Below are 21,418 nucleotides of genomic sequence, written 5' to 3'. Positions count from 1 at the left end.
TCTGTCTGTGGGGGGACCATGCATGGCAGGGACAGAGTGGGGAGAAAGACTTTCAGGGTGGAAGGCAAGATACTGACTTCATGACCATGAAGCCATTGGGATCATGCCCTCCCAGGCTGGCATTTAATTTTTTATGTCCTTAGAGACCACCTTTTAGTATGGCAGGTGGGCAGTACTTACCTGCATCGTAATGGTCAAACACTTGTATTTGTGACCAAGCAATTCGATTTCTAGATCTCTATCTTACACATCAGAAAGTGCAAAGATAGGGCAGCCCCGGTGGCGAAGCGGTTTGGTGCCACCTGCAGCCTGGGGTGTGATCCTGGAGACCCGGGATCGAGTCCCACGTCGGGCTCCCTGCATGGAGCTTGCTTCTCCCTCTCCCTCTGCCTGTGTCTCTGCCTCTCTTTCTGAGTCTATGAATAAATAAATAAAATCTTTAAAAAAAAGCGCAAAGATAGGCATGCGTTTAATGATGGTTATGGGCGGGCTGTTCCTGATAGCAAGCAATAACACCAAAGTGGCAACCAAGGAGAGGGAAGGAAGGATTTTGCTTTTTGTTGTAGGTATGGCTATATCGTAGGAGTCTTACAGGCATATTTATTCATGTCTTGCTTTTGTTACAAAGAGAGAAAGAAAAGGCCCTCTTACCACCGCCCTGCCCCACTCCACTCCGACACCAACTTTCTGCTGACAAAGGCCACCTCCCAGGGAGAGTACATGTGGTCACTGCAAAGCCGATGCCAAATCTCAGGTGTGCCTGTGGCTTGTCCCTCAGTGTCAGGCGGTTGGTTATCTTGACACTGAGCCCATCTGGGGCCTTCTGGGAATTAGGCCGGGGACCCAGACCTCTTAAATGTCTCTGCCTTCGATGCATAAGTGAGGATTCTCTCTTTTTATCCTTGGAACAATACTGAGTTCATGGTTATTACCCTGTTTTAAAGATGAGGACATTGAGGCCCAGACAGGGAAAAGGCTTCTCAAAGATCACACAGCATTTATCAGTGGTAGGGCTGAGCCTTGTGTACCTGTGAAGCTGCTCCGGAGTGTGTGTGGGGGCTGGGGGGTGGGGAGGGGAGCCCCAGCCTCCAGGGATGGGCTTGCTCTCTGAGATCTCTGAGGAGGGTGAACTGCCCATATGTTTCTCACCAGTTTCCCAGCCATGGCCCAGCCTTAGCTCCCTGAAGTTATTTCCATTTTTCTTCCTTATTGCCAAGTGGCCAAAGTCCAAGCTGCCAGGTGTTCCTTGCCTCTACCCCACCCTTCTGCATACTGGCCTAGGCTTCTGGGAAGAAACCTAAGCCAAGCTCTGATCCCTTATCCTCTACCAACTCACTGTGACATTCTGGCAGCTGCCTGCCATTCCCTGGGCCTCAGTATCCCCATCTGTCAAATGGAGATGATGATTGACTTCCTTGGCTCCCAGCTCTCTGAGGTGTAAATGACTTGTGAGATATGAGAGTGGGTGGAAACCTAACCAGGGAGGGGCACCTGGGTGGCTCAGTTATTGAGCGTCTGTCTGCCTTTGGCTCAGGTTGTCATCCAGGGTCCTGGGATGGAGTCCCACATCAGGCTCCCTAAAGGGAGCCTGCTTCTCCCTCTGCTGATGATGTCTCTGCCTCTCTCTGTGTCTCTCATGAATAAATAAATAAAATCTTAAAAAAAAAAAAAAAACCTGCCCAGGGAAATAAAAACAGTAATTCCCCCTCTTCCTGGAACATTTAACAGCCAGGTGTGGCCCAGCACATCAGCTGAAGGCTGTGGCTTTCCAGGTCACGGCCTTCCGCTGGGCTGCTCAGCTGGAGAGGGGGTTTGGGCCCCTTGAGTCCCTGTGCAATTCCTCCTCACCTTAAAAATCTCTTTCCCCCTAATTATTCGAACACTTCCTCCATGTAAACTCAATAGTCATGCACAAACCATTTTCTATTTTAGGTGTGTATGTGCACAAACCTACCCTAGGTGTGTATATGTGTGTGCATAAAACGAAAGACCTATTGATCATGCTCCTCTGAGAGGAGGAGGTACTCAGAGGGGACTCAGGCAAGTTTACTATGACAAATTCTAGATGCTGTGAACGGAGGAGTTTGTTATTTGTATTTTTTCCTTATCTTTTACATTTCTACAAAAAATATCATTGTAGGAAACGGGGGGAATAACAGGAAAGCGTAAAAAAGAAATCAGAATGACCCATGATCCTCCTAGCCCTCGTGGACACCTGTGGAGGGTTTTCTCCTGTGTACATACATTTTCTTCCTCTCTGAGACTCCTGCCACCTGGCTCTACTCTGCCCCCACTTCTCATCACCCTGACTTCTTGCCCTCCTGGTTACCCCCCTCCTTCCAGCAAGGACTTGGGTTTCAGAATTTCCGTTGGGTGATCTGTCCTCTTGTCCTGCTCCTGCATGTAAATGAACCTCCCACACCCTTCCCTGACCTGCATCATGACCTTGCCTCTCGGGGGCCATGCCTTGAATAGGCCCCTGGAACCCCAGCCTCAAGGGTCCCACAAGGGCCCCTCCTGCAACATGCCTGTCTTCTAACTTCCCTGCCTCATCCCCTGACTTCACAGAGGTTGGTGTCTCATTCTATTTCCTTCTTCACTCAACCCCTCCTGGCCACTTGTCCAGGGAGCCTACACCCAAAGGCTGAGCAACTGAAGGCCGGTGGCAGAATGATTGGGGTGAGGAATGCAAAGCTGGGACTTGATTTGGGGAGGAGAGGAGACATTTGAGATATGTGATTGGTGCACACATCCACATTTGAAAAGCACTATTCCAGGGCAGCGTGGGTGGCTCAGCGGTTTAGCACCTGCCTTTGGCCCAGGGCGTGATCCTGGAGACCCAGGATCAAGTCCCACATTGGGATCCCTGCATGGAGCCTGCTTCTCCCTCTGCCTGTGTCTCTGCTTCTCTCTCTCTCTCTCTGTGTCTCTCCCGAAAAAATAAATAAAATCTTAAAGAAAAAAAAAGAAAAGAAAAGCCCTATTCCAGAGTTCCGGGGAGGAGGGGGGAACTCAGTTGGTTAAGCTCTTCCTTCAGCTCAGGTCATGATCTCAGGGTCCTGGGGTGGAGCCCCCATCTGGCTCCTTGCTCAGTGGGGAATCTGTTTCTCCCCGCTTGTGCTCTCTCTCTCACTAATATCTGTCTTTTTCAAATAAATAAATAAAGTCTTTAAAAAGAAAGAAAAGCACCATTCCCAACCCACTCCCTTGCTTTCTTCTCCTCCTGCTTCTCATGAACCCCACTCCCTCCCTCATCCTCCCCCTTTCAGCTAACCCTCCCCACCAGCCCAGAAACACTCCCAAGTCTCTTCTGTCCTAAGACCCCATGCTTTTCCCTTGACTCCCTTTCGTTTTCTAGTTACTTCTTTTTCATGTCCTTTTCCTTCCCCTCCAAACTTCTGGAATGAATTATCCTTCTATGCTGCCTCCATCTTCTCAACTACCCCCTGCTCCTCATCCACAGCAATGCGGTTCAGCCTTCTGCTGGAAGAGCCCAGTCCAGGTCACTAGCACCTTCTAACTCAGCCCAACCCAATGGAAGCGGTTCAGCACATGGCTGGTCATTATTAGCCGCTCCCCTTGCACTCAGAGAGCAGCACACTGGTTGTTCCTGGCTGGTCCTTCTGTCTTCTTTGTGCCCTTCATTTTTCTTTATTTTATTTTAATTCCAGTAGAGTTAACATACGGTGTTCTATTAGTTTCAGATGTACTATATAATGATTCAACAATTCTATACATTACTCAGTGCTCATCAAGGTAAGCATATGCTTAATTCCTCACTTATTTCACCCATCTCCCCACTTACCTCCTCCTCTGGCAACCACTAGTTTGTTCTCTAAAGCTGTGAGTCTGTTTTTTGGTTTGTCTTTTTTTCTTTGCTTTGTCTCTTAAATTCCACATATGAGTGACATCACACTTTATTCGGTGTTTCTTTGACTGGCTTATTTCACTTGGCATTATACTCTCTAGGTCCATCCATGCTGTTATGAATGGTCCTTTGGGGACTTTTTGTGATCTGCTTTACCTTTATTTATTTTTTAAGATCGATTTAATTATTGATTGATTGATTGATTGATTGATGAGAGGGAGAGATTGAAAGGGAGCACACAAAGGAAGGGGCAGAGGGAGAGGGAGAGAGAGAATCCCAATCAGACTCCTCACTGAACACAGACCCTCATATGGGGCTGGATCTCATGACCCTGAGATTATGACCTGAGCTGAAATCAAGACAGGGACGCTTAATCAACTGAACCACCCAGGCACCTCCTGCTCTACCTTTAAATATTGACAGTCCTTTGCATCCTTTCTGCTTCCTTTATTGTTGCCAGTTGTTGGTTCATGTCATCCCTTGGCTCTCCTTTTATGTGATGGTCCTCAAATCACCATTGCCAGGCTACACTCTCCTGAGCATTAGACTCAAATATTCAGTCACCTGACCTTTCTGCCATGTGCCCCAGTCATCTCAAGCTGGACATGTACCAACTGATCATTTCCCCTTTTCTCTCAAACTGCTCCTTGTGTATTTTCTGTCTCATTTGGTGGCTTCACCAAGCCAAAACCCTGGGAGTCATTCTTTATACTTTCCTCTCTTTCTACGCAGGATCAATCATCAAGTCCCGCTGAGTTACATCATAGATGATTCTGTAACAAGTACTTTCCTCTTTGTCCCTGCTACTATTGCCCTTGTTCATGTAGCATCTCTTACCCACCAATTGTTTTTCCACACACTACTGAGTTTATCATCCTAAAGTATAAATCAGATTATGTCACTCTTCTGCTTAAAATCTGTAACATAAAGAAAATTTGAGAGACATACATAAATGGAAAGCCATCCTGGTTTCGTGGATTGTAAGACTTAATATTGTTAGGATGGCAATTCTCCCCAGCTGATCTGTAGATTCATTGCAATCCCTATCAATCCAAGCTTCCCCTGCCCTTCTTCTGCAGAAGTTAACAAGATGATCCTAAAATTCATATGGAAATGCAAAGGATCCAAAATAGCCAAAACAATCTTGAAAAAGCAGTCAGTTGGGAGACTCATACTTTCCAACTTCAAAATATACTGCAAAGCCGCAGTAATCAAGACATGATACTAGGCATAAGGATAGACATATAGGCCAATGGAATGGATTTGAGAGTAAAAACATATAAGGAAACCAGAAATAAATCAGAAATAAAAACATAGGTCAATTAGGTTTTGACAAGGGTACCAAGGTGATTTAAAGAATAAACAGTGGGGTACATGGATGGCTCAGTTGGTTAAGCACCCAACTATTTATTTATTTATTTATTTATTTATTTATTTATTTATTTATTTTTGAGACACACACAGAGAGGCAGAGACACAGGCAGAGGGAGAAGCAGGCTCCATAAGGAGCCCGATGTGGGACTCAATCCCAGGACTCCGGGATCATGCCCTGAGCCAAGGACAGACGCCCAATGGCTGAGCCACCCAAGTGTCCCAAACACCCAACTCTTGATCTCCCCTCAGGTCTTGATCTCAGGGTGATGAGTTTAAGTCCTGCATTGGGCTCCACGCTGTGTGTGGAGCCTACTTTAAAAAAAAAAATCAGTGCTTCCCAAAGTGTGATCTACAAACCCCTGAGCATCCCCAAGAGCTTTTCCAAGGCTCTGTGAAGTCAAAACTATTTTCATAATAATAGTAAGATCTTTTTTTTAAGTTGATTTATTTTTTTTAAAATTTATTTATGATAGTCACACACAGAAAGAGAGAGGCAGAAGGAGAAGCAGGCTCCATGCACCGGGAGCCCGACGTGGGATTCAATCCCGGATCTCCAGGATCACACCCTGGGCCAAAGGCAGGCGCCAAACCGCTGTGCCACCCAGGGATCCCATAATGGTAAGATCTTATTTTGTCTTTTGATGGTGGGAAAGTGATGGTGGGTAGTATAGCCGGCTCCTTAGAGTAAAGTGAAGCTCGGCTCCAGACTACATTTGAGGTCATTGTATTCCTCGTTGCCCTGTTTACACTGCAAAGGAAATAAATAAAGCAGTTTCACTTAAGACCGACTTGATAAGGGGCGCCTGGGTGGCTCAGTCAGTTAAGCGTCTGCCATCAGCTCAGGTCATGCCCAGGGTCATGGGGTTGAACCCTGCATCAGGCTCCTTGCTCAGCCAGGAGCCTGCTTCTCCCTCTCCCTCTGCTCCTCCCTCTGCTTGTGCTTGCTCTCTCTCAAATAAATAAAATCTGAAAAAAAAAAAAAGTTGAGGGCAGCCCGGGTGGCTCAGCGGTTTAGCACCGCCTTCAGCCCAGGGCGTGATCCTGGAGTCCCGGGACCGAGTCCCACGTTGGGCTCCCGGCATGGAGCCTGCTTCTCCCTCTGCCTGTGTCTCTGTGTCTCTCATGAATAAATAAATAAAATCTTAAAAAAAAAAGATTGACTTAATAAAACAGTAAAAATTATTAACTTTATTAAGTCTCTACCCTTGAGTATACTTCTTTTAAATATTTTGACAGAGTGAGAAAAATTCTGCTAGATACCTAAGTACCATGATTGTCTCAGGAAAAGTACTTGTATTGTTTGAGTTGCAAGCAGAACTAGCTGCTAGTTGCAAGTTCAACACCATCTCTACCTGAAAAAAGGATTGATAGACCATGATTATGCAAACATACATATATTTTTTGTTCTCTAAAATAAGTGAGCTGATCGATTCAGGGGGAAAATTGACAATATTTGCTGCTAATAATACAATTTCAGTTTTTGAGTGAAAATTCGCCTTTTGAAATATTTGTATCTACCACTATGGGCTTAATAGCTTCCCAATACTAAAAAAAAAAAAAAAAAAAAATTAGCTTCCCAATACTTAAAGACCCTCTGATAAGATCAATGGTGACATTAATGAACATGATTTTTAAAATATTGTATAATAACATGTGTGACATTTGGAAGACCTGTATAGTATAGCTCAGTGAACCCTATGTTCCAAGTGTTACAAAATCACTCGTGGGTAAAAGATACATTCAAAATGCGAGATAGACCAATGAATTTTAATTAATGAAACATTGATTTCAGATTCCACACTGAAACTAAATTTTACAAAACTGTCATTTGTTAAGTTTTGGTGTAGTATCAAAGAGGAATATCCACATACTTATCTGGATGGGGATAACCATGATCATGAAGATGATTTTCCCAGGGCGAGGCCCATCCATGGCACTCTGGGTGTGCTACCCTTTTTGATTACTCCAAATGTAGGAGACTTGGCTGTGTAATTTATGGTGATAGGGAACTGTGTCCAGTCTCTTCCCTTATAAACAAAAGAGGAGGGAGCATCTGAGTGGCTAGGTGGTGAGTGTCTGCCTTTGGCTCAGGGTGTGATCTCAGGGTCCTGGGAACGAGTCCCATAATGGGCTCCCTAGAGGGAGCCTGCTTCTCCCTCTGCCTATGTCTCTGCCTCTCTATCTCTCATGAATAAATAAATAAAATCTTTTTTTTTTAAGAGGAATATCTATAGTTATCTGAAAAGTCTTTTAAAAATAATCCTTTTTCCACTTTTATATCTTTATGAGTTTGAATTTTATTCATATACTTCAACTAAAACAACATAGCTCAACAGATTGAATAAAGAAGCAAATATGGGAATCTAGCTGCCTTTTATTAAGCCAGATATTTAAAGAGACTTGCAAAACTATCAAACAATGTCATTCTTTCCACTGATATTTTTGATTTGAAAAATGTAGTTATTTTTCATTAAAAAGGGTGTTATTTTGGGATCCCTGGGTGGCACAGCGGTTTGGCGCCTGCCTTTGGCCCAGGGCGCGATCCTGGAGACCTGGGATCGAATCCCACGTCGGGCTCCCGGTGTATGGAGCCTGCTTCTCCCTCTGCCTATGTCTCTGCCTCTCTCTCTCTGTGACTATCATAAATAAATAAAAATTAAAAAAAAAATAAAGCAGGGTTAGTTTTAAAAAAAAAAGGGTGTTATTTTTAAAAAAGGGTGTTATTTATGTTAGGATTAGTGAGTTTATTGTTTTTATTTTTTAAAATATTTTATTTATTTATTTGACACAGAGGGAGACAGAGAGTGAGAGATGGTCAGAGAGAGAGCATAAGCAGGCAGAGCAGCAGGTAGAGGGAGAGGGAAAAGCAGACTCCCCACTAGGCAGGGAGCCCAACACGGGTTTTATCCCAGGACCTGAGATCATGACCTGAGCCAAATGCAGATGCTTAATGACTCAGCCACCCAGGCACCCCTATTATTGTTATTTTTAAATAAATAAATGTATTTTTTAACTCTTAATTTTACTTTATTTATGTATGTATGTTGTTAAAGATTTTATTTATTTATTTATTCATGAGACACACACACACAGAGGCAGAGACACAGGCTGAGGGAGAAGCAGGCTCCATGTAGGGAGCCTGATGCGGGACTCGATCCCAGGTCTCCAGGATCAGGCCCTGGGCCAAAGGCGGCGCTAAACCGCTGAGCCACCCGGGCTGCCGTAAACTCTTAATTTTAATTTAAATATGGCAAATATCAGGGGGATCCCTGGGTGGCTCAGCAGTTTAGCGCTTGCCTTTGGCCCAGGGCGTGATCCTGGAGACCTGGGATCGAGTCCCACATCAGGCTCCTGGCATGGAGCCTGCTTCTCCCTCCTCCTGTGTCTCTGCCTCTCTCCCTCTCTATGTCTATCATAAATAAATAAATCTTAAAAAAAAAATAAATAAATATGGCAAATATCAGTAATTTACCCCATATAAACAAAAGCTCTTTCAGGCCTTCAATTTTTCAGAATATAAAGGGATCTTGAGGCCAAAAAGTTTGGAAATTACTACTATAGATAAACAATGAAGTTAATCAGCCCCATACGTAGTACTTTAGTGCACTGGTAAAGGTTACACCAGATAATTATAAATAAACATGCCTATTTGGAAGAGGAGAGGAGACAAAACAGCACCCAATGGCCTGTGGTGTGTGTTGTACCCAACGAGGTCGAGAATAGGAAGGATTCCTTGCCTTGGTAGAGTGAAGCCAGGCTGTCTACTTTCCCATGTTGGTGGGTCTCCCCTATTTGTTGTTACTGTGTGGCCACATAACCCCCACATAGGGGGATTTTTTATTTTTATTTTTATTTATTTATTTATTTATTTCATAGGGGGATTTTGAAGATGTCCCTTAGTGTTGGTGGAACCAAAACATGGCCTTGGGTGTTGATCAATTGCAGGCTTCCTTGTGCTAGGATTTGGGTTTCTCTGGCAAAACCACTCCCTTAGAAGAGAAGTTTCTGACCACTCCTATTTGGATAACTCTACGAGTTAAGAACCAAGGGGCAGCCCGGGTGGCTCAGCGATTTAGCGCCGCTTTCAGCCCAGGGCCTGATCTTGGAGACCCAGGATCGAGTCCCACATCTGGCTCCCTGTGTGGAGCCTGCTTCTCCCTCTGCCTGTCTCTCTCTCTCTCTCTCTCTCTCTCATGAATAAATAAATAAACATCTTAAAAAAAAAAAAGAACCAAGTCAGAAGAATTGTGAATTATGGTCTCTGAATCTAGACCAGAGGAGTCTGTCAGCAACTGGACCTCCAGTCCCTTGGCCCATCATCACCTCTGCCTTGGAGCAACCCTGACCACTAGGCTGCATCCCAGTGGAAGGTTCTTTACATAGGGTAACCATTCTATTAGTGGGGACAGGCAGGAAGGGCTTGGGTGGGGCTGTGTTTCCTGCCTTCCTGCCTTTGTTCTACTCACTTTAGCTTTGGCTTTTTCGATCCTGCAAGGCGTGTGACCTGCAAAGCACGCGATGGTCAGACTGTGCTGGTTACAGGCAGGCTGTCTTGGCAAAGCTGTAGGCACGCAAGATTGGGGGCCAGGCTGCCTGGATGCAAGTTATAGCTCTCGCTTGTGTAGCTTCGTGACCTTGGGCAAATTGTTCTGTGCCTCAGCTCCCCTAATGTAAAATGGGGAATGACAGTGCTACCTATTTCTTCGTGTTATTGTGAAGATTCAGTGACTTCGTAAGTGTAAAGGTCTTAGACCCGGCACAGGATGGGTGCCGCAGAAATATGAGCTTTTATTATTCATTATTCTGTCTGCAAAATTTGTGTCTTTGACTGCAAACTAAAGGCTTGGGAAATTATTTTTTTTTTAAGATTTTATTTATTTATTCATGACAGACACACAGAGAGGGAGAGAGAGAGGCAGAGACACAGGCAGAGGGAGAAGCAGGCTCCATGCAGGGAGCCCGATGTGGGACTTGATCCCAGGTCTCCAGGATCCGCGCTAAACCGCTGAGCCACCCAGGCTGCCCAGGCTTGGGAAATTAGCCAACACATACAACCTCCTGACAGATTCCTACTGAGTCCCGGAGCTCCCACCTGTGTTAGGTACCTGGTCTCAGGAGCTGCGCTGCAGGGCATGCTGCCCTCCCTGCCTAGGATGAGGAAAACCTCACTGCCTGTACCCTACCTCAACCCTGCCAGTCCTGTGGGCTAGGGATCATCACCAGCAACACCTCACTTCCATCAGTTACAGGTGACAGAGGCCTAACAGAAATGGCCATTGGATAAGGGGAAATAATTTGTTGAATTATGGTACGTGAACGTTCAGGGGCTTCATGCATGGTTAGATCCTGGCCCTAAAACAATGTCATCTGATATCTTCACATGGTGACCCTGTCTCTTGCCTTCCATTTCTCAGTTCTGCCTTGCTCTGCATGGTTTCAGTATCAGGAAGTCTGTCCCCATAGTGGAAGATCCACACTTCCATCTTCCCAGCTGAGGAGCCTCAGGAGAAAGCAGCCTCCACTCCTCTGAAATTCCAGCAAAGTTTGGGGATGCCTTGAATTTCTCCAGCTCTGGCTGTGTTTTTTAGTCTTGTAATAGCCCCAAGTGATATCACATGTGGCTTCAAAGGACTGGGACCACACAGCCAGGGAAGGGAGGAGGACTGGCATTTATTTATCAGCCATCCATTCTGTCTGTAAGCATTATAATCTTCTCAGAGTGAAGATTAGCCCCTTTGGGAAGGACACTAAATATCCTGGTCTTCATGTCCCTCCAAGCTGAGAGAGGAAGGGCCTGGTCCCCTTCTTGTGTCCACAGCCAACCCCTCTGCCTGCGCCTGATTTCGTCTCTCTGACGTCCAGACGCAGAGCACTATGAAATGGCTTCCTCTCTTTTTCTATTTTCTCCTGAGTCTCCAACCTTTCATGAGCCTCTCCTACTAAAAAAAAAAAAAAAAAAAAAAAAAAAAAAAAAAAAATCTGGGCAGCCCTGGGCAGCCCTGGTGGCCCAGCGGTTTAGCGCCACCTTCAACCCAGGGCTCAATCCTGGAAACCAGTGATCAAGTCCCACATAGGGCTCCCTGCATGGAGCCTGCTTCTCCCTCTGCCTGTGTCTCTGACTCTCTCTCTCTCTGTGTCTCTCATGAATAAATAAATAAAATCTTAAAAAACAACCAAATCTCCTTTTCTTAAGAGAGAATTGTCTACCATCTCTACCTCCTCCCCATCCACTCACACCTCAACTAAATGAAATCCGTTCCAATTCTCAGCCAGCTTGACCTATCCCACATGTCAGTGAACCATGCTTTCCTTCTTGGACTTCTTACCCCACTTGGCCTCCAGTATTCTGTTCCTTCCTGGCTCCCCTTTCCCTCCCTTTCTGTTGCTCCTTTTGCTGCTCTCATTAGTGAAAGGTTTATGAGAAGAGAAAGCCAGTCCTCCTCTCATTCACATCTGGTGCCATTTTTTCCCTTGATGATTTCCCATCTGCACGGCCTGGGTCTGTCTCTGGGTGTCAGCTCCTATGGTCAAGCACAGAGTCTGGGCAGAGCTCCTGTCCATGTATAGTGAGCAACGAATGAATTTCCTCAAAGGCAGGGGCTTCAGGAATGGCCAAGCGGTATGTGCGTCTAGAACTCTATCCCAAGCCAGTGGCAAAGGCAGAGCCACAGGAGTAAAGTGAAGCAGCATCTCCAGTGCAGGCTAAGAGGAGGGACAGTTATCCTGCCCTTGCTGGATCCCTCTAATGACAGTTCAGGCCTCAGAATTCAACCCCTCAGAGCCAATAGCCTCCTCTAGTCTCCCCACACTCAGGAAGCCCCCACTTTCATGTTGCATGTGACCCAGTCTTGTCAGAGTGGAAAGAGCAAAAGGTCTGCAATTCCAGATCTGGGGTTATGGGCTGCTTTTTTTTTTTTTTAATCTGTCTGTGATCCCCAGAAAACGAGTGGCCATGTCTGGGTATATTCACGAGCTTCTTCAGGTGGGCAAGGAAGAGCCGCGCTCAGGTGACTTTCAGTAATGGGAGTGAGTGGAAAGGACAGAGATGAAGTAAGGTTGGCAGGGGAAGCTGTGTCAGCAGCCCACCTAAATCCCTGGAGAACAGGAACAGTGATGTGGTGATGTGTTCTATCAGGTTCTATCTTCTAGCACTTATGTCTCCATACCAGGCATCTCACACAGGCGATTGGCCTCTATCACATCTAGGTTGTTCACAGCGGCATTTGGCTTGGGCCCAAAGCCTGTGTCCAATCAGCCACAGGAAGGTTGGAAGGGCTGGCCTCATTGGATTTACGTGACCTAGATCACAGATTTCATGAAGCAAGAAGATCAGCTCAGGTCCACTGGCCTTGGGAGAAGGCTGAGGGAACTGTGGGCCCTTGGCTTCATGGGTTGTGTGTCTTGTCTTCCTCATTGCATCTCATTTTCCTTTTCCATTTGACAAATGAAAAGGTTGGACCAGTTGATCTTCAGAGGTGCTTCCAAATCTAGACTTTCCAGTAATTTATTATTACAATGTAATCATACATCAGCTCTAGCAAAATGGTATGTCCTATTCCTGCTGGAAGGTTTCAAGCTGTCTTATTTATCAGTCAGGGGTCAGTTGCAGGAAACAAAATTGCTCTAATTATTTTAAGCAGCAAAGGACTTCATGCAGAGAATCCAATGTTAAGAGAAACAGATGGAAGGGCTGGAGTGCGTTCTGGACAAACCTCCAGGCATGACTCCTAGAACAAGACCCCAGAATAGCTGCTAACTCTGGCACAACATGAAGGTGATGAGTCAGGAGGCCACTACTAGAATTCTGGCATTGAAGAACGTACCAAGTGAAAAGACAACCCACAGAATGGAGGAAAGAACTTGGGAATCAGATGTTTGTTAAGGGAATTTTATTTTTTAATTTTTAATTTTTAAAAGATTTTATTTATTCACGAAAGACACACAGAGAGAGGCAGAGACATAGGTAGACAGAGATTCAGGCTTCCCTGTGGGGAGCCTGATGTGGGACTCGATCCCAGGACCCTGGGATTATGATCTGAGCCGAAGGCAGAAGCTCAACCACTGAGCCACCCAGGTGCCCCTGTTAAGAGAATTTTAACTAGAATATATAAAGCAGTCTTTTGACTCAACAATACAAAAGGCAAATAACCCAGTTTAAAAATAAGCAAAGGATTTAAATAGGTATTTTTTCAAATAAGACTTACCAAGGTATAAGTGAAAAGATGCTCAATATATTAGTCATTAGAGAAATGCAAATTGTAACCACAGTGAGTTAACACTTCATGCCCACAAGGGTGGCTACCATGAAAATGACAGACAGTAACAAGGATTGGCAGGAATGTGGAGAAATTGGAACTCTCGTGTATTGCTGGTGGGTAAAATGGTATAGCCTCTGTGGAAACAGGATGGTGATCCCTCAAAAAATTAAATGTAGAACTTCCATATGATTCCTTAATTCCACGTCTAGTTATATACCCAAAAGAATTGAAAGCAGGGACTTGAGCAGATTTTCATACACCAATATTCATAGCAGCATTGGTCACAATAGCCAAAAAGTAGAAAGCACTTAAATGTCCATCAGTTGATGAATGGGTAAACAAAATATGGTATATCTGTACAATATACCGTGGAATATTATTTAACCATAAAAAGGAATGTGTTCTGATACATGCTACAATGTAGAGGGACCTTGAAAACCTTGTGTCAAGTGAAAGAAGCCAGACACGGAAGGTTATCTATTGCATGATTCCATTTATACAGAATGTCCAGAGCAGGCAAGGTCATAGAGACAGAAAGTAGATTAGTAGTTGCCAGGCTTGGGGGAACAAGAGAATTGAGGATGACTACTAATAGGGTGTGTTGAGGGTGATGGAAATGTTTTGGAATTAGATAGTCGTGATAGTTGCACAACTTTATGAATATATTTAAAATCTACTGAGCAGGAGAGTTTATTTTTTGCTGAGTTGTACAGTTTAAAATGGTGAAAGGATGGTTAACACACACACACCCTTGTGGCAGCAATCTCAGGCTCAGAAGGCCACCCCTGCTGCTGCCACCACTGCTTTTCAACCTCATGAAGCTAGTGATTGGACCCTGACATGCTGCTGAAGAGTAACCCAAGTTTGCCATGAACATAAAGCAATAACCACACAGCTGGGAGGTGACCTTGGCCTTACTTTCTCCTCCCACCTCTCATAGAAATAGATGAAATTTATAGACCCTAATTTGTGTGCAGAGTGTTAACCGTCAAGGATTTGGTGAAATACAGTGTTTAACTTTTCAGTCTCGGCAGTATGACAGAGATTGGAATGGATGCTGATGGCCAATTGACCATCATTTACCCTTTGACCTTTTTGGAGCCTAAATTTGCTCCCTAAAAGGAGATATCCAAAGTCCCATTAGTCATGTATCCATCTCTGGGTGATATTCATCATCCTAGTTCAGTTGGAATTCTGCTTCAACAACTTAAGGATCCCATGATCAAATTAGCAACAATAACACACCTTATAATGATAGGGAAAATGGAGGTAGGAAAGAAATGGGTTGATATTTATAAATGTATACACAATAGAGCAAGGAAAAAATATGAAATGCTAACATAGCCCTCATTTCTCAACTTTTCATGAATTAGTTATTTATATTCATACATTTCTTTAAAAAAAAACTTTTAAAGATTTATTTGGGAAAGAAAGCAAGCATGAGCTGGGGTGGGTGGGGAGAGGGAAGGGCAGAGGGAGAGGGAGAGGGAGAAGTAGGCTCCCTGCTGAGCAGGGAATGTGATGCAGGGCTTGATCCCAGGACCCCAGGATCATGAGCTGAGTCAAAATCAGAGTCAGGGCAGCCCCGGTGGTGCAGCGGTTTAGCATTGTCTGCAGCCCAGGGTATGACCCTGGAGACCCAGGATTGAGTCCCACGTCAGGCTCCCTGCATGGAGCCTGCTTCTCCCTCTGCCTATGTCTCTGCCTCTCTCTCTCTCTCTCTCTGAATTAAAAAAAAAAAAAAATCTTTAAAAAGAAATCAAGAGTCAGATGCTTAACTGAGGTGCCTCAATACATTTCTTTTAGAAATTTGAGTCCTAAATATGGCAGGACTGGAAATAGCCTTGGAGGGTCCTTTAAGTTCCAGACATACACCTTCTTGCTCCCACTGAGCAACAGCAAACCCATCTCCCTCAAAAATCAAGAACAGTCAATGTACCTAACACAGTCGCCCCCTTTTGGCTATTGGTTCAGTGGATGAGGAGCCCAAATTGGTCAGAAAGCTTTCAGATCAATGGTCTCATTGTTGTGTGCTCTGGTGGAAGTATTCCTCCCCTGGCTATTGAGGTAATGAAGTATTGGAAGTATGGAAGTATTTCTCCTCTGGGTCTTCTTCTCCTTCTTCGAGTGAGTGAGCGAGGGAGGGGTAGAGGGAGAGGGCGAGAGAATCTCAAGCAGGCTCCATGCCCAGCGCAGAGCCCAAGGCAGTGCTCCATCCCACAACCCTGAGATCATGACATGAGCCAAAATCAAGAGTCAGATGCTTAACTGCCTGAGCCACCCTACCTATTTCTTCGTGTTATTGTGCCCCTGGGTATTGAGACTTCTAAACTAACAAAGACCAAAGTCACAGGGACAAGCAGTATAGCTTTTGTGGTCACTGCTTCAGAACATATACCTCATCCTGTGGGACAGAACTTCCCTCACAAGATGTTTTCCAGTAGTCCTCAGTAAGCCATTTGACTGTTCTCTGGGGCCACGGGTCTTAGCCCATTGGCCCTAGCTCACCTGATGAGAGGCAGTATGTGGAATACTACACAATGAATACGACATTCAGTAAGTTCATGGATGATAAATGAAAATAATATTAGCTAATACATGTAGCACTAACTATAGGCTAGGCACTGTTACATGTACTCAATCCTCACAGTCTCAAATGATGAAAATGAGATAGAGAGGTTAAATAATTTGCCCAAGGTCATAAGCTACTTAAATGGTGGAGTTAGAAATTCCTATCCAGGCATTCTGGCTCTGGAGTTTATCCTCTTAACCACTATGCTTCTCAAAGTGAACGTACAATCAGATTTACAATCAAATTTAGAATAGTGGAAAGGGGGGGATATCTTTGGTTTCATAATTGAAATTTTATTTAAAATTTGTGAATAGGGCAGCCCCGGTGGCTCAGCGGTTTGGCGCCACCTTCAGCCCAGGGCCTGATCCTGGAGACCCGGGATGGAGTCCCATGTAAGGCTCCTTGAATGGAGCCTGCTTTTCCCTCTGCCTGTGTCTCTGCCTCTCTCTCTCTCTCCCCCTCTCTCTGTGTGTGTCTCTCATGAATAAATATTCTTTAAAAATAAAAAAATAAAATTTGTGAATATTGTAGGTTTGACATTCATGGAAACAATCCATATCTTGAATGTGTGTCTTTTCCAGTGAGGACAATCCCTGTGTTCTCTGTGATGGAAGGGATCTGATCTGCTAGTATGGAGAAGAGCTCAGTAGTAAGCCACCATCAGCTTCTCAAAAGGAGACATTGCCAAAATTAGCACAACTTGACTCCAAAATCTTATGGCCCGGTACTGTGGTTCTTTTATGGAAGTTTGGTGTGTACGTATATACAGTATCCTCATTTGCTAAAGGACTTTGCACACCCCTGGATCTGTTGGGTCATAAAACCCAAACTGGTTACATTTCAGCCTATAGCAACTGGTGACCATTCTCTTTTTCTTGGCTCACCAAAGTCGATAGCCGTATGACTTAGTTGGTAAACAGGTCAGCACAGCATAACCCAAGGTGGCATGTTACCTCCAATATCAAAAGAGATTAAATTCTCAGGATTTTTCTCAGTGGTGGCAGGTGTACAGTGCAATAGCTTATCTTTCACTGTAAATAACCTACTATGCTCCAGGCTACTGCTCTGGATTCCTAAAAACTTCACGGAGGTGGAAGTACCCTTAATCTCCACAGGGATTACTTCCTATCCTCTAGAACACATGTGTTTTACCAAGGCATTCAGACACCTGCTACTTCCTACTAGGTCCAAAAACATGATGTTATCACATGTAGAGTGGTGTTCCGGGAAATGAGATGATTTAAGTGCCTACAGCTTGGATTTTAACAGAGTTGGAGAGGTGATATAACCCAGATGTAGGACAGTATGATGGACTGTTGACCTTGGCAGGTGAAAGTAATCTGCTTCTGGTGTTTTCTGCTCATAGGGCTAGAGGAAAAAGCATCTTCCAGGTCACCAGTTGTGTGGCTGCAGGTGCTGGGGCAGGTGCTAACCTGCTTCGTGAAGAGATTGTATCTGAAATAGCAGCTGCGAGTCAAGTCCTGTACAGGGCAAACAAATACTTTAAATGTGGATAAGATAGGGATCAGTCAGCACTCCTGAATTTCTCAGCCTTTGATGGTGGCAATAATATCTATCATGCCCTCAGGGATGCACTTACTGCTTTTGAATTATGATTCTGATGGGAAGGACAGTTCCAGGTGCTTTCTTTTGCTCTTCTTACCACAGTAGCTTTCACTCTGCAGGTCAATGTGAAGATCCTGCCAGTTGCCAAGTATGTCTATTACACCTGTGCCCACTCCAACTGGGAAATAACCCACAGGATGAATATATGAGATAGATCTGGGCCAAAACTCCTTTTAAATTACTCGATCCCTATGTATTTGTCTGGTAGATATGCTATACCAAGTGCCACACACTTAAACACCACACTTAAACACTTAAACACCACACATTGATGGAGTAGAAATCTGAGATCAAGGTATTGGTGGGTTTGGTTCCTTCGGAGGGGCTGAGAGAGAATCTGTTTCAGGCCTCTCCCCTAGTTTCTGGTTTGCTGGGAATCTTTGCAATTCTTTTGCTTCTGCTGCATCATCCTCATCTCTGGCTTCATCTTCACATGACACTGTTTTTGTGCCTCTGGTACAAATTTTCCCTTTATAGATGACTCCAGTCATCTTGGATTAGGGGCCTTACCCTACTCGAGTATGACCTCATTTTAATGCAACTACCTCTGTAACAGCCCTATTTCCAAATAAGGTCACATTCTGAGGCATTATAGGTTAGGAATCCAACATATACAATTTGAAGGACACAATTCAACCTGTAACACCCCATAAACCTCTAACTAGTGGGCTACAAAGATCTTTTAGGTCAGTTGAGATTACTGCTAGCCTAGGGCTAGTTTCTAAGTATTCCCTGAAGCCTCAGGTGTTTCCATTTCCCAAGCACAGGAACATAGATAAATGGCTTAAGGTTCCTTGGGAGAACACTAAAAGATTTATGAATACAGTTATGGTGATATTGTTTGGTGCTTCCTCCAGGGTACTAAGCACCCCCTTTATTCCAGGGCCTTGGTTCTGAGAATTTAATGAGAGTTCATAACTTTCCATTTGGTAACTCATAACAGGCCTTTCTTTGCTAGATCTGGCATCTTGCTTTGGGTTATACAAACCAAATAGAACCATCACCCCAGCTCTGTTGCCTTGGTACTGACCCTTGGGCCCTGCCACTTCAGGCTCCCATCATACCCACTGTCAGGGATTCCATTTCGACAACAGCATCTCTTAGCCTCAATCCTAGCCTATTAAGGATATAAACTACAGCATTTTCCCAGATAAGCTGTTTCTCTTATCTGTGTACTTTCCAACTCCTTAGTGAAAGGAATATCCTCTGAGCAATTCACATGTAAGTCACACATATGATAAATCTGCATCAACATTTCTATCTTCATGTTTCTGGATCCATCTTCTAATGCTATATACTAATGCATTTCAGTCTGAGTAGAGACCACTATTCAGTCCAGGCTGCTAAAGCCAATATATTATCTAATATCTCTAGAATTTGTTAATAAATTCAACCCAAATGAAAATAATGTTTTCTTCCTGGTTTAAAATCCAGGCTTCTGCTGATTCAAATTAACAAAATCTTACAATTCTCCTATACACCTTCTCTCAGATACTTTGTGTTTGCTTCCAAAAGCATACTGGGATCTGACCCTAGTTACAGATCTGGTGGCAATACAAGGTAGTGAGTGGGACATAAGTACTGGCATTCCCTTTCAAAGCAGGTACCCAAAGATCTCTGAGTAAGACAGGACCATCCGTATCAGTGAGGGAAGAAAGGCTGTTTCTGCTGGTAGAGAAGACTAAGGGGAATCTGGATTCAGAACACTGGAATTTGTCCAAATCCACTCAAATGTCCCCATTTCTCATTTTACGGTCCCACTCTCTCTCAAACAATGCTGTAATTTTCACATGAGAGACATGGTAAGACTATGAATTTAACTTATGTTGTAATTCTATAACCCAGAATCTCCTTTTGATTTTCATGTACATCAGCCTTGTAGTCACAAGAGATGAAATTCTTCTGGGGCTCTCCTATACATGCCTTGAGCTGAAAACTTAAGCTCTTGAGCCTTTGGTTTTCTTTCCTTTCTAAAATTTATTTATTTAAGAGAGTGCATGCATATGCAAGTGCACCCGTGTATGTGTGTGAAGGAGGGGTGGCAGGAGAGGGAGACGGAGAGGGAATCCCAAACCAACTCCACAGCTTAACATGGAGCCCAATGCGGGGCTTGATCCTAAGATACTGAGATCATGACCCCAGCCAAAACCAAGAGTCAGATAGACACTTAACCAACTGAGCCATCCAGGCACCCCCTCATTCCTTTACTTCTTTAGCAGAGCCACCACCATCTAGGCCCTCGTTTCTTATATAATGGCCTGTAATGGCAGCCATTTGGTCTGCCAAAGTCCTCCAAAAGACATTTCAAATTACCACAAATGTAAATAATCTTCATCTATTTCCTTCCAATGGCAATTTTATCCTCATTTCCTTCAAATCCAGCATAGTCATAACTAATCTAAGAGTCCCATCTGGGATCCCTGGGTGGCATAGCGGTTTAGCGCCTGCCCTTGGCCCAGGGCGCGATCCTGGAGACCCAGGATCAAATCCCACATCGGGCTCCTGGTGCATGGAGTCTGCTTCTCTCTCTGCCTCTCTCTCTCACTGTGTGCCTATCATAAGTAAATAAATAAAAAAAAAAAAGAGTCCCATCTTTGAGGGCCTATTGCCTATAACCACTTTTGGAACCAAATACCATTATCAGCATTTAGTAGTTGTAGGAAACAAAACCCTTCTATCTATTTTATAAGTAGATAAGGATTCAATACAAGTAAATTAGGTGCTTACAGGAATTGGAAAGCTTGAGCTAATGGGCTCTAGGCTGGATCTCCAAGAAAACTCAGATTGGTTCTACACTGGTAGCTGTTACCTCTGCGACTATCGAGATAAGGTATCAGGAGGCAACCATAGGCTAACTACAGGAACACACATCACTGTTATTTATGGATCAGGAAGCCCTTCAACACTTACAAAACTACGGATGGATATTGGAATACTGTTGAAGAGAAATCCAAGGTCTCTATATCCTTGCAGTAGCAACCAGCCAAAGTTGCTGAAGATGATGCCTCAATCACTCCCTCCTTCCACATCTTGCTTGCATAGTTAATTAGCAAAACTTAAATTATATTCAGAATCTTGGTTTAAGAAAGTTTAAGACACATAGTCCTTAGCTTCCCAGCCTCTGGAGTACAAGAAAGTATATTGAAAAGGGTCGGAATACGTTAGTACCCATTTACTATATCTGTGAGTTTCTTTACATCATTTCAAGTAGGACTGGTGAACAGACAAATCCTACCCCAATCTTAGCCTTTTTGAAAGTTGACTACAAGCATCCCGTCTGTCTGGATTTCAAGATTACCTCTCTTCTTGGCCTGAGAGAAACGTAAAATTTGTCTGCAGAGTGGTTTTGCTAAATCTATACAATCTCATCCCCAGCCACCTCTCCAACCTCCTTGGTCCACATAGGTCAAGACATATAGGCATGTAAGCTGTGTGTGTGTGTGTGTGTGTGTGTGTGTGTTAATCAGACTAAGGATGTTCCACCAAAGAAACTTTTGTCTGGTATGTTATTCCCCTAGATATCCACTGGTTCCTTCTCATTCCCCTTAGGACTCTGATAAAATGTACCTTTATCAAAGAAGCCTACACCACCATCTGAAGTAGAATCATCTACCATTCTCTCTTCCCTGCTTTGTTTTCTTCAGTGTATTTACCCTCATCCAGATTATAGATCTGATCGTCTTTCCCCCTAAAGCCTTAGTTTCACAGGGACGATAATTT

General features: G+C 44.2%; 1 non-coding gene across 1 annotated transcript; it reads left to right on the top strand.

Annotated features, from left to right (window-relative positions):
- Nucleotides 1-7,109: 7,109 nt before the first annotated feature.
- LOC112660716 (U1 spliceosomal RNA) lies at nucleotides 7,110-7,272 on the top strand. The gene has a single exon (XR_003137156.1). It is a non-coding gene; the product is annotated as a U1 spliceosomal RNA (small nuclear RNA).
- Nucleotides 7,273-21,418: the final 14,146 nt, after the last annotated feature.

The sequence above is a fragment of the Canis lupus genome, chromosome 2 (genome assembly GCF_003254725.2).
Source record: "Canis lupus dingo isolate Sandy chromosome 2, ASM325472v2, whole genome shotgun sequence".
In the NCBI taxonomy this organism is placed as follows: Eukaryota; Metazoa; Chordata; class Mammalia; order Carnivora; family Canidae; genus Canis; species Canis lupus.
This window is presented reverse-complemented; position numbering and strand designations above follow the sequence as displayed.